Source organism: Salmo trutta, chromosome 12 (assembly GCF_901001165.1).
Source record: "Salmo trutta chromosome 12, fSalTru1.1, whole genome shotgun sequence".
NCBI classification, from domain to species: Eukaryota; Metazoa; Chordata; class Actinopteri; order Salmoniformes; family Salmonidae; genus Salmo; species Salmo trutta.
In genome coordinates, this window is record NC_042968.1 from 62,864,336 (window position 1) to 62,874,246 (window position 9,911).

The 9,911-nt window shown below is 39.4% G+C and overlaps 1 long non-coding RNA gene across 1 annotated transcript; it reads right to left on the reverse strand.

Annotated features, from left to right (window-relative positions):
- Positions 1-7,706: 7,706 nt before the first annotated feature.
- Positions 7,707-8,160, reverse strand: LOC115202742 (uncharacterized). The gene is made up of 2 exons (XR_003880041.1): positions 7,915-8,160; positions 7,707-7,803 (listed from the first exon to the last, which is right to left on the reverse strand). It is a non-coding gene; the product is annotated as an uncharacterized LOC115202742 (long non-coding RNA).
- Positions 8,161-9,911: the final 1,751 nt, after the last annotated feature.

Below are 9,911 nucleotides of genomic sequence, written 5' to 3' on the forward strand. Positions count from 1 at the left end.
ATCAGATTGATTTGATTTCATGGAAATCTAAGGGACCACAAATTCAATCAAAAGAGCTGGGCTGCTGCCTGCACGATTCATAACGGAGCCTTTCATAAACAGGAACGGACTTAATTATATTCATCCACATCTGTAGCATTTGAATAGGCTATATTGTGAATACATAGTGTCTCCTCTATTCATTGATGTACTTCATAACATTGATATAGCAGCCTAACAAAAGGTTCATCACAGATTGTGCATCAGAAATGGAGAATTCCTGTGTCATAGCCTAATAAAATACAACTTGCTACTGAAAAAGTGATTCTCTCCTTCAGATAGTGTTCATCAAATTAGCAAACAAGGAAAACTCCAAGGTGCTAGCTACCTAAATGTATTCAATGGTACATTAATTGAAAAGCAGCAGAGCCCCTACTTCAATTCCATTCTTCCCAATCAGTCATTTTCCAATATGAAGTTCACAGGAATCCTTCAGAGTACACAATCCCTTAGGCTTATGACTGTGAATGTGGGTGGCCTAATTATGGGGGGGGCTGGGTCGGTAGAAATCCCATGGCAAGGATAGGCCTACTGTCCGGGAAGCACTAAAGGAGCTGTAAGCAGCTTTGTGCAGGAATTAGACCCCTAAAGTGGTCTCCAGTCTCCCAAGCATCAATGCACGCCACCTTTCAGAGATAAGGAAGCCCAAGAGGAGACGTAGTAAACATGAGAAGGGTCATAATATCAGCCAAGGAATGGTGGAGCCTATGTTGAAATTGCAAATAGGAATGCTTGGAAGGTTTAAGGACGACATTTCAATCTTCTCCCAAAGTACAGGGTTTGTGGAAATGAAAAGGTATTATTTTTTTTTTTTTAAGGTTTATCGTATGAACCTTGTTCAAACCTTCTTGACTTACTGTGTGTGACTGTTGTGAATTTGGTCATCTATTTGACTGGAATCATCTCTGGAGGTTCACTCTTATCTTATTTATCCATAACAATCATTGCTCTTTATAGATGCCTTTGCCATTTTCAATCCAAGTAATCTCAAATTCCCTCTTAGTTATTTCATGAGATTGATCGGGGTCCATTTAAGCACTTACAAATTTGTAACATAAAGTACGAATTGGAATTTGTAACATATCATAGAAATTGCAATTATATATATTTTTTTAGCAGTATGTAACATATCATACGAAATGAATGACGTTGTACACAATTGTGCACAATTTTCGGGCCCCCGTTTTGGCTCATGAGTCCATACTTTCAAAACGACTGTCTGAAATGATACAAAACCTTTTATTACGCCTCTTTAACTCTATGATCCAAATATACAAATATTGAATTAAATGATTACACAATGTACATAGTCATACCACATCTAATATTTCCTCCCCTTTCTGAGATGAAGGGGAATATACAGTAGAGAAGCATAGATGGGACTTGGAGTTCTGTTGCCGACGATGATGGAAAATCATATTTGAACCACAAGACCATATAATCCCTACATTCACCCACCCATGATTAAACAATGGATCATGCAGGCTCTGGGCTGGCTATCCATCGGCTATTGTATATATTGTAAGTTCTCTTAACTGTTCCATAACAGAAAATGAATAGGAAAGACTCAATTTATGAAAGTCAACAGTTATTATTGTTTAGTGCTGTGAGGATGCTGGAAATGTCTGCTCTAGATGTTGGTTAGTAGAGCAGATAGATAGATAGTGGCTGTGTCTGTGATCGCCACTCAGTACTACTGACGGTTGTTGATCTTCGATTAAGATGGGTCTACTAAAGTTTACAGAGCCACCAAAAGCCAATTATGCAATTGGATACTATCTCCTAATGTCAGGGTTTGTAACATTTAACCAGATGCTACATAGCACAGTATCCAGTCCCCAAAAGTAAAGACTGTAGAATATACCATGGACCTTCAAAAGTACTAGGCCTATTATTGTATTGATATTGACAAATTATTACATTTTAGTCACTGTTAAAATGCTATACTGTCAGGTTTTTAGTCTTTTTTATTCATTTGAACCATATATTATAAGCATTTCTTCCTTCCGTTAGTGTACCAAACGCTGACCAAAACCCAGCTGGTCTTTCTTGGGCCTGTAGGGAAGTCCATTCATAAAGCAGTATGCTCACAATGAGCCTGACACAGTGGACAAAATGGGGAACATCTCAGTTCTTAATGGACACGCCACTGACATTGGCTTCTGTCCAACAGCTGCCCGAAGGAACATGACTTTCTGTTACATAAAGAGGTTATTCAAATGTGTGCTAACAGACAACACAGGCTGAGGGTTAAGATAGAAACACAATAAAAATGTTCCACCTTGTGCAAACAGTGCAAGTTGTACAGCTTTGTATACTATCTATAAAAGCACCAAATTGGCCAAGGTTATGTCTTATGTAATGATGTTTCTTGAGAGAGGAAAATTGTTATTCAATTCATGTTATTCAATTAGCTTTGTATTTTTATAGTGGAGAGAGAGCACAGACAGGTTTGCTTTACAGACAAATGAATCATACAGTTCTGTTTTGGTACAAGTCCCGACCTGAGGGTATTTAGCAGGTAATTATAACTTCTCTTCTTATGGAGCATACCAACCTGTCATTATATCGTCATCTCAACATTAGCGCCCTGATACAATGACATCTCCACCTCTCTCCTATCTGAAAAAGTGGTCACTGCAACTGTTTGGTGGGTTGGTTCAAAGCTAAATATTACACTTTTTCCTTAGAGCAACAACTCTCCTGTTAACTACCTACTCGGTGGAAAGAGACGTTTTAAACCATTTCCAGACGTCTCAGTGAAGCAAATACTTTACACTCTAATTCAGGTCAATCAACAAAGGAATAACTCCAGTCTCTATCCACTGGGTACAGATGTCAATTCAACGTCTATTCCACATTGGTTCAACGTAACAACATTGATTCAACCAGTGTGTGCCCAGTGGGTAAGTCTCTGAATTCAAATGCATCCCGCCAGTATTCCAGAGAGCAAATTCCTAGTCTCCATGTTTTATTAAAAGCTGCATGTCTTTCAGCTCTTAAACACATTCTCTTCAGGTCAATGACCTCCCCCAGATCCCTGAACCACATTTCAGATGTAGGACGCTGCAGTACTGCAGAACACTGTCTCCAGACTTAGACTAGCTCCTACGTTTGCACAATCTGCCTCTTAGCCAATAGTGTCACAAAATCCATCAGTTTTTCTCATCACCAGTCAGATTTGCACTGGATGTGACAAAAATGGCCACCAATAGATTAAGTTAGAGATACAGTATCTCGAAAGTGTGAAAGTTTAAAAGTAACCTCAGTGATGATACATTTATGACAATAGTATGAACTCTGAAATATATTTTATTGACTTGGACTTTGGAAAAACTTTCCAATACTGGCAGTTTGCCATAGTGTTTTTGTTTTCAAGACAGAATATACAGCCTATTTGTTTTGTTGCTACAGTCTGTATAGGACTATAAGCGTGACAAAATCGTGGAACAGTTCCTTTTATGATGACTGAATGGATGGATTTAAAATAAGTGATGCCTTTTGTTTACCCCTCACTACCCCATATGATTAACTATAATAGACCAAAACAGTTGCCCTGTCCCTTTGTTCCCCCCTCTCTTCTATAAGCCTTTCTGCATATGTATATTGCAAGCATTAAAACACACTAAAGCCAAGCACATTTTTCAAACACTTTCCCATTGTTTATTTTTTCCTCGGCAGCTAGGCTATTTATCTCTTTTGAATTCTAATGAAGCTCTATGTATATGAACTACAGTCGTTAAGGAGGGCATTCAATATAGCTTTTCACTCAGGCCCTATCTGTCAAGTCCTGACCAGTAAAGGGCCTGTTTGTTATTGTAGTTTGGTCAGGGCGTGGCAGGGGGTGTTTGTTTAGGGTGTTTCGGGGTTGTCTGGGTTATGTTCTATGCTAGTGTATTTCTATGTTATTTCTAGTTGGTCTATTTCTGTGGTGTTTTGGGTTGACCTTCAATTGGAGGCAGCTGCTTCTTGTTGCCTCTGATTGAAGGTCCTATTTATAGGGGTGTTTGTGCTATGGGGGTTTGTGGGTAGTTATTTCCTGGTTTAGTGTTTGTTGCACCTGACGGGACTGTTTGGAGTCGTTTGTTTTTGTATACGTGTTTATTTTGTTTTTCCTTCTTCAAATAAATAAGAAGATGAGTATACGTTTTCCCGCTGCGTTTTGGTCCACTCCTTACGACAATCGTGACACTAGCCCACTCTCTTTTTGTGGCATCTTTGAAGCTTGTATAATCAGTTCCCATTTACAAAATGTTTCTGTTAGCAGATGTGTATCATATTGGGTTCAGATGTAGTAACACTATTGCTCAAACCTAAAGCCATAGAGAGGTACTGTGTGTTCCTAAACTGCTTTTGCCTCATATATATTACTATAATGATGGCCAACGGACGGTGAGACATTCCCAGGGGCATATTTGTGATGCATTTCACTGACAACATTGTCAACCATGTCTTTTCACATCACTTTACACAGCTTGGTCAGATTTGCCATGGTTGGGCTCAGAAGCTGTGCATTATCATGGCATACCACAAATGCCCCATCAGACTGGGTGATTTTCATACCAGCACTTTTTATTATGGTAATGAAGGATATTGAAATGTACAGTAAGCGCTTTCAGACCACAACTGTCACAGGGTATTCAACGACGCTCTCAAAGTAGGCCACAGAAATATGCTACCACAATCTGCAAGTCGCCTCACGTACCTGCTTTCAATACTTTGATTCTAATTTTGATGAGTACGATTAGTTTAAGTGTTATTACTGAATGTCAATCAAACACAACACACAAGGTAACAAAATAAGAATTGAGCGTCTAACAGCCCTGTAGGAAAAATACGATTATTTGAACAAATATTGTCTGGTGTTGTTATACAGTAGGTTGGAATCACATAGTTGGCAGGATGTAAGCTTAAATGCATATTTGTGTGTTATTTACAGTATACACATTATATTTGACAGATTCCCTGTGTCTCAAATGTTGATCAATAAGACCTTTTTCACTTCAGGTGCATTATAATAAATAAAAGATAACGTGCAGGCTTCACCCAGAAAATGCATGCCTTATTTATTTTTAAATGCATAGCTTAAAAGCGCTGAGAAGCTGAGAATTTTCACACGGCCAATCCTATAATGCACATTGACAAAGACATATATGAAATGCATCACTCACCAATGCATATCAAAACCCCAGAATGGAGAGAAAGAGAAAAGTTCTCCATATGCTGTTGTTTCCTTCCACAACTGAAACTTCTATCTCCTTCTCCAACATATAAACCGGTTCACCCTGCTGCTGCATTATCTCCAACACCCCTGCTGACTATATGAACATTTACATTTAGGCAAAGCATCCATGATTAACTGGCCGTTGTTCATGTGAGGGAGCCATTGTTCATTGAACTGTGGCAGAAGGGACAGTGTCACCAAGATTATAGTCAGAAAATCTCAAGGTCATGGTTGATACACAATCAGGCATCTATTGGTATTTTACTGGTTTGTCATAGTGAGTGTCACTTTTGAGCTGTGCATTTAGTTGACGTTTAAAATATAAACAGTAGACATAATTAAGATTTCCGACTTTCACACTTACTATATAACTTGCATGGTGAACCTCGACACACAGCATTATAGTATTTCATTGTGAATTACAGGTGATCCCATCAGAGTTGGGGTCAATTCGAATGTAAAATTCCAATTCAATTCTTGAATTTACTCATGAAGTGAATAATTTACGTTGAATTCAATTCGAATATCAACACTTTAAGTTATGGAATTGGAATAAGACTGTTTAGAATTGGAATTCTAAAAATATTTTGTCTTTGGAATTTAATTTTTACATTTCCCAGTTAATAGAATTACTGCACTTAGTTAAAAATAAAGACTGCAGGATTTGTTTTAAATAATTTGAATGTATTTCTAGTATAGCTAGGCTTTCTGAACAGTGACATGATTAGCCTCAAAGTCTGACGGAAATGAAATGAAATATGTGAAATTATTGGGGATAATATTGAATTGGGAATTAAATTCTTGGAATTTACCTAACATTGGAATTAAGAGGAATTTAGTTATCTGTGAATTCAATTATTGACCTGGAATTTGAATTGAATGAAATTGAATTTACAGGGAGAGAGAATTGAATTAGAATTGAATTTGTGGAATTAACCCCAACCCTTGATCTCATTGATATGCACCATCTCAGTAACACCTTACGTTACATTGTTTATGCCCATGTAGTAACAATAATAAAACTAGTAACAACATTGCATTAACATGTGAGGGACTGTTTTTGTCTAATAACTTAAAGTACTAATTACTATGCAGTTGAAAAGCTATTTCTAAAGTAACGTAAAAACAATTATCACTGTAGTAATCTCCATAGGTTGAAGAGGAACTTAATAAATACAACATATTGCCAAAATCTCTTTAAAGTAAGACCTGTTTCAAAAAAGCAGTAATCAAACACTTGTTATATACTATACATGAATATACATAGTCCCACAGAAAACATTGATGTGCAGTATCTTTATGAGTAGCATTTCTTTTACACTGTGGTGTACAGTCCAAAATAAAAATGTCAGATATAGTGCCACAAGCCTGTGCAAGTCCGTGCATGTTGCAACAGAGCTCCACAAACAGCCAGAATTCCCATTAGTCTTCCCCACATATCAAAATCATCAAAAGAAAAGCAGTATAGTTCTTCTATGCCTGTAGAGGCTCACAATAGACACAATGTCATGACTTCCGCCGAAGTCGGTCCCTCTCCTTGTTCGGGTGGCGTTCGGCGGTCGACGTAACTGGCCTTCTAGCCATCGCCGATCCACTTTTCATTTTCCATTTGTTTTGTATTTGTCTTACACACCTGGTTTCAATTCCCCAATTACCTGTTCATTATTGAACCCTCTGTTCCCCCATGTTTGTTTGTGAGTGATTGTTTATCTGTTCATGAATGCGCACATTAGGCTGGTTACGCTGGGTTATGTTAAACCCTTATTTGTATTTCGTGTTAGTTTGTGCCGTGTGCTTTTGGGTCGCCAAATAAAAGGCTCCGTTTTGCTACTATCTGCTCTCCTGCGCCTGACTTCCTACAGCCCTTCATGCATACCATTACACACAAGGCTATAAATTGAGGCACTCCTGGCCTGAAAGGGCTCTTTGACTGTAGACAGACAGGCTGGAGCTCTCTGCTAGTCTCAATTAATCTCCTCTAGCCTGAGGAGCTCCCAAGCAAAGCTGGTCTCCATGCCTGACAGCCAACAATAGCGTAGATATGCACTATCGATTCGCTTTAATAAATAAACTGTTACTAGACAACTTGAAAGGTTGATAAACGTTTGATTTGTGTCGCCTTTGTATTAGCAATCCATAGCGTGAGGGAGAGCCACCTTTCTCTCCACTGTGTTATTTACTGGGTCTAATTTCATGTACAACAATTTGGAAAATCCTCTTCAAATTCCTCGGTGCAGACTATAAGTACAGGGGTGTGGAAAAGTAGAAGGTCCATTCAAATGAAGACATAACAATTATTAACTATTGCTTTGTTGAATATGGCATGGCATGTGACTTGACTTAAAGTCTATGGACTGTAATGCCTTTGACAACAGGCAGCCTCAAATTTGAGTTAGACAAACATGAATATCAGTTAAATCAAGGGCAGAATGAACAACAGAGACAAAATGCAAATATGAACATTTATTCAAATAGTTTGAGGAATGTCCTCATCTCTGAGGAATGGTCCTCAGAGCCAGATGCTTTGATGGCAGGTAGCCCTATGCGGAAGGAGAGAGGAGATTCAGCAACACTTGGAGAATAGAATTCAATAAAATAGCGTTTATTTCTAAAAGTAGAGCCAATGTGTTTCGGCATTTGCCCTTCATCACCTGCTGGGAGTAAGGACTTCCAATGACGGGCCTTATCTGGTGGTGGAGGGTTGTCAGTAACTTTTGCTGTAACACAGCAAGTAAGAGAACGTGGGTAAGTTTTGCATATAAATACATCCCAATATGTATGCTCATTGGTTGAGAGAGAGGAAGGTGATCATTTCAAGAGGGTTCCCATAGGTTAAACAGCATTGTGAGGGTTGTGCATTATTGTGCCGGGCTCATCGGCTATAAAATGATCAGCCGAAATTGTTGCAACCCCTATTACTAGCCTGTTCAACCTCTCTTTCATATGGTCTGAGATCCCCAAAGATTGGAAAGCTGCCGCGGTCATCCCCCTCTTCAAAGGGGGAGACACTCTAGACCCAAACTGCTACAGACATATCTATCCTACCCTGCCTTTCTAAGGTCTTCGAAAGCCAAGTTAACAAACAGATCCCTGACCATTTCGAATCCCACCGTACCTTCTCTGCTATGCAATCTGGTTTCTGAGCTAGTCATAGGTGCACCTCAGCCACGCTCAAGGTCCTTAATGATATCGTAACCACCATCGATAAGAGACAATACTGTGCAGCTGTATTCATCGACCTGGCCAAGGCTTTCGACTCAATCACCACATTCTTATCGGCAGACTCAACAGCCTTGGTTTCTCAAATGACTGCCTCGCCTGGTTCACCAACTACTTCTCAGACAGAGTTCAGTGTGTCAAATCGGAGGGCCTGTTGTCCGGACCTCTGGCAGTCTCTATGGGGGTGCCACAGGGTTAAATTCTCGGGCCGACTCTTTTCTCTGTATACATCAATGATGTCGCTCTTGCTGCTGGTGATTCTCTGATCCACCTCTACGCAGACGACACCATTCTGTATACTTCTGGCCCTTCTTTGGACACTCCAGACGAGCTTCAATGCCATACAACTTTCCTTCCGTGGCCCCAACTGCTTTTAAATGCATGCTCTTCAACCGATCGCTGCCCGCACCTGCCTGCCCGCCCAGCATCACTACTCTGGACGGCTCTGACTTAGAATATGTGGACAACTACAAATACCTAGGTGTCTGGTTAGACTGTAAACTATCCTTCCAGACTCACATTAAGCATCTCCAATCCAAAGCCAATTCCTCCTTTGGCCGCCTTTCCTTCCAGTTCTCTGCTGCCAATGACTGGAACGAATTGCAAAAATCACTGAAGCTGGAGACCCATATCTCCCTCACTAAATTTAAGCTCCAGCTGTCAGAGCAGCTCACAGATCACTGCACCTGTACATAGCCCATCTGTAAATAGCCCATCCAACTACCTCATCCCCATAGTGATATTTATTTTTTTGCTCCTTTGCGCCCCAGTATCTCTCCTTGCACATTCATCTTCTGCACATCTATCACTCGTGTTTAATTGCTAAATTGTAATTATTTCACCACTTTGGCCTATTTGTCTTACCTCCCTTATCTTATCTCATTTGCAGACTGTATATAGACTTTTTTTCTCTATTGTGTTATTGACTGTATGTTTGTTTATTCCATGTGTAACTCTTGTGTTGTTGTTTGTCGCACTGCTTTGCTTATCTTGGCCAGGTCGCAGTTGTAAATGAGAACTTGTTCTCAACTAGCCTACCTGGTTAAATAAAGGTGAAATAAAAACAAGGTAAATAGGTGAATAATATTCCGCATGTGGCTAATAGAAAAGAGGAGAGTCATGGTGCTATGCTGATTATGATCATGTTTGTAAACGCCTAAGCATATACTGTGCATTCCCACTATGCACATTGCTTCCTCTTCTATGTGAATTTTATTGTGCTTACTGAAAGAAATAAAGTGAGCTATCCATTCAGATCAGCCTTACTTATTGAACCTGCGTTATCAACGTCATAAGAACATCAATCTTACTCTGGCATTTTGATATGAAATGTTATTCTGTGTGCACGCACCAGCAATTTAGCATTAGTGCTCACTCTCACGTCTACTTATGAACAAAAACAATATAGCTGTGTTTGTTTGGAATTTCT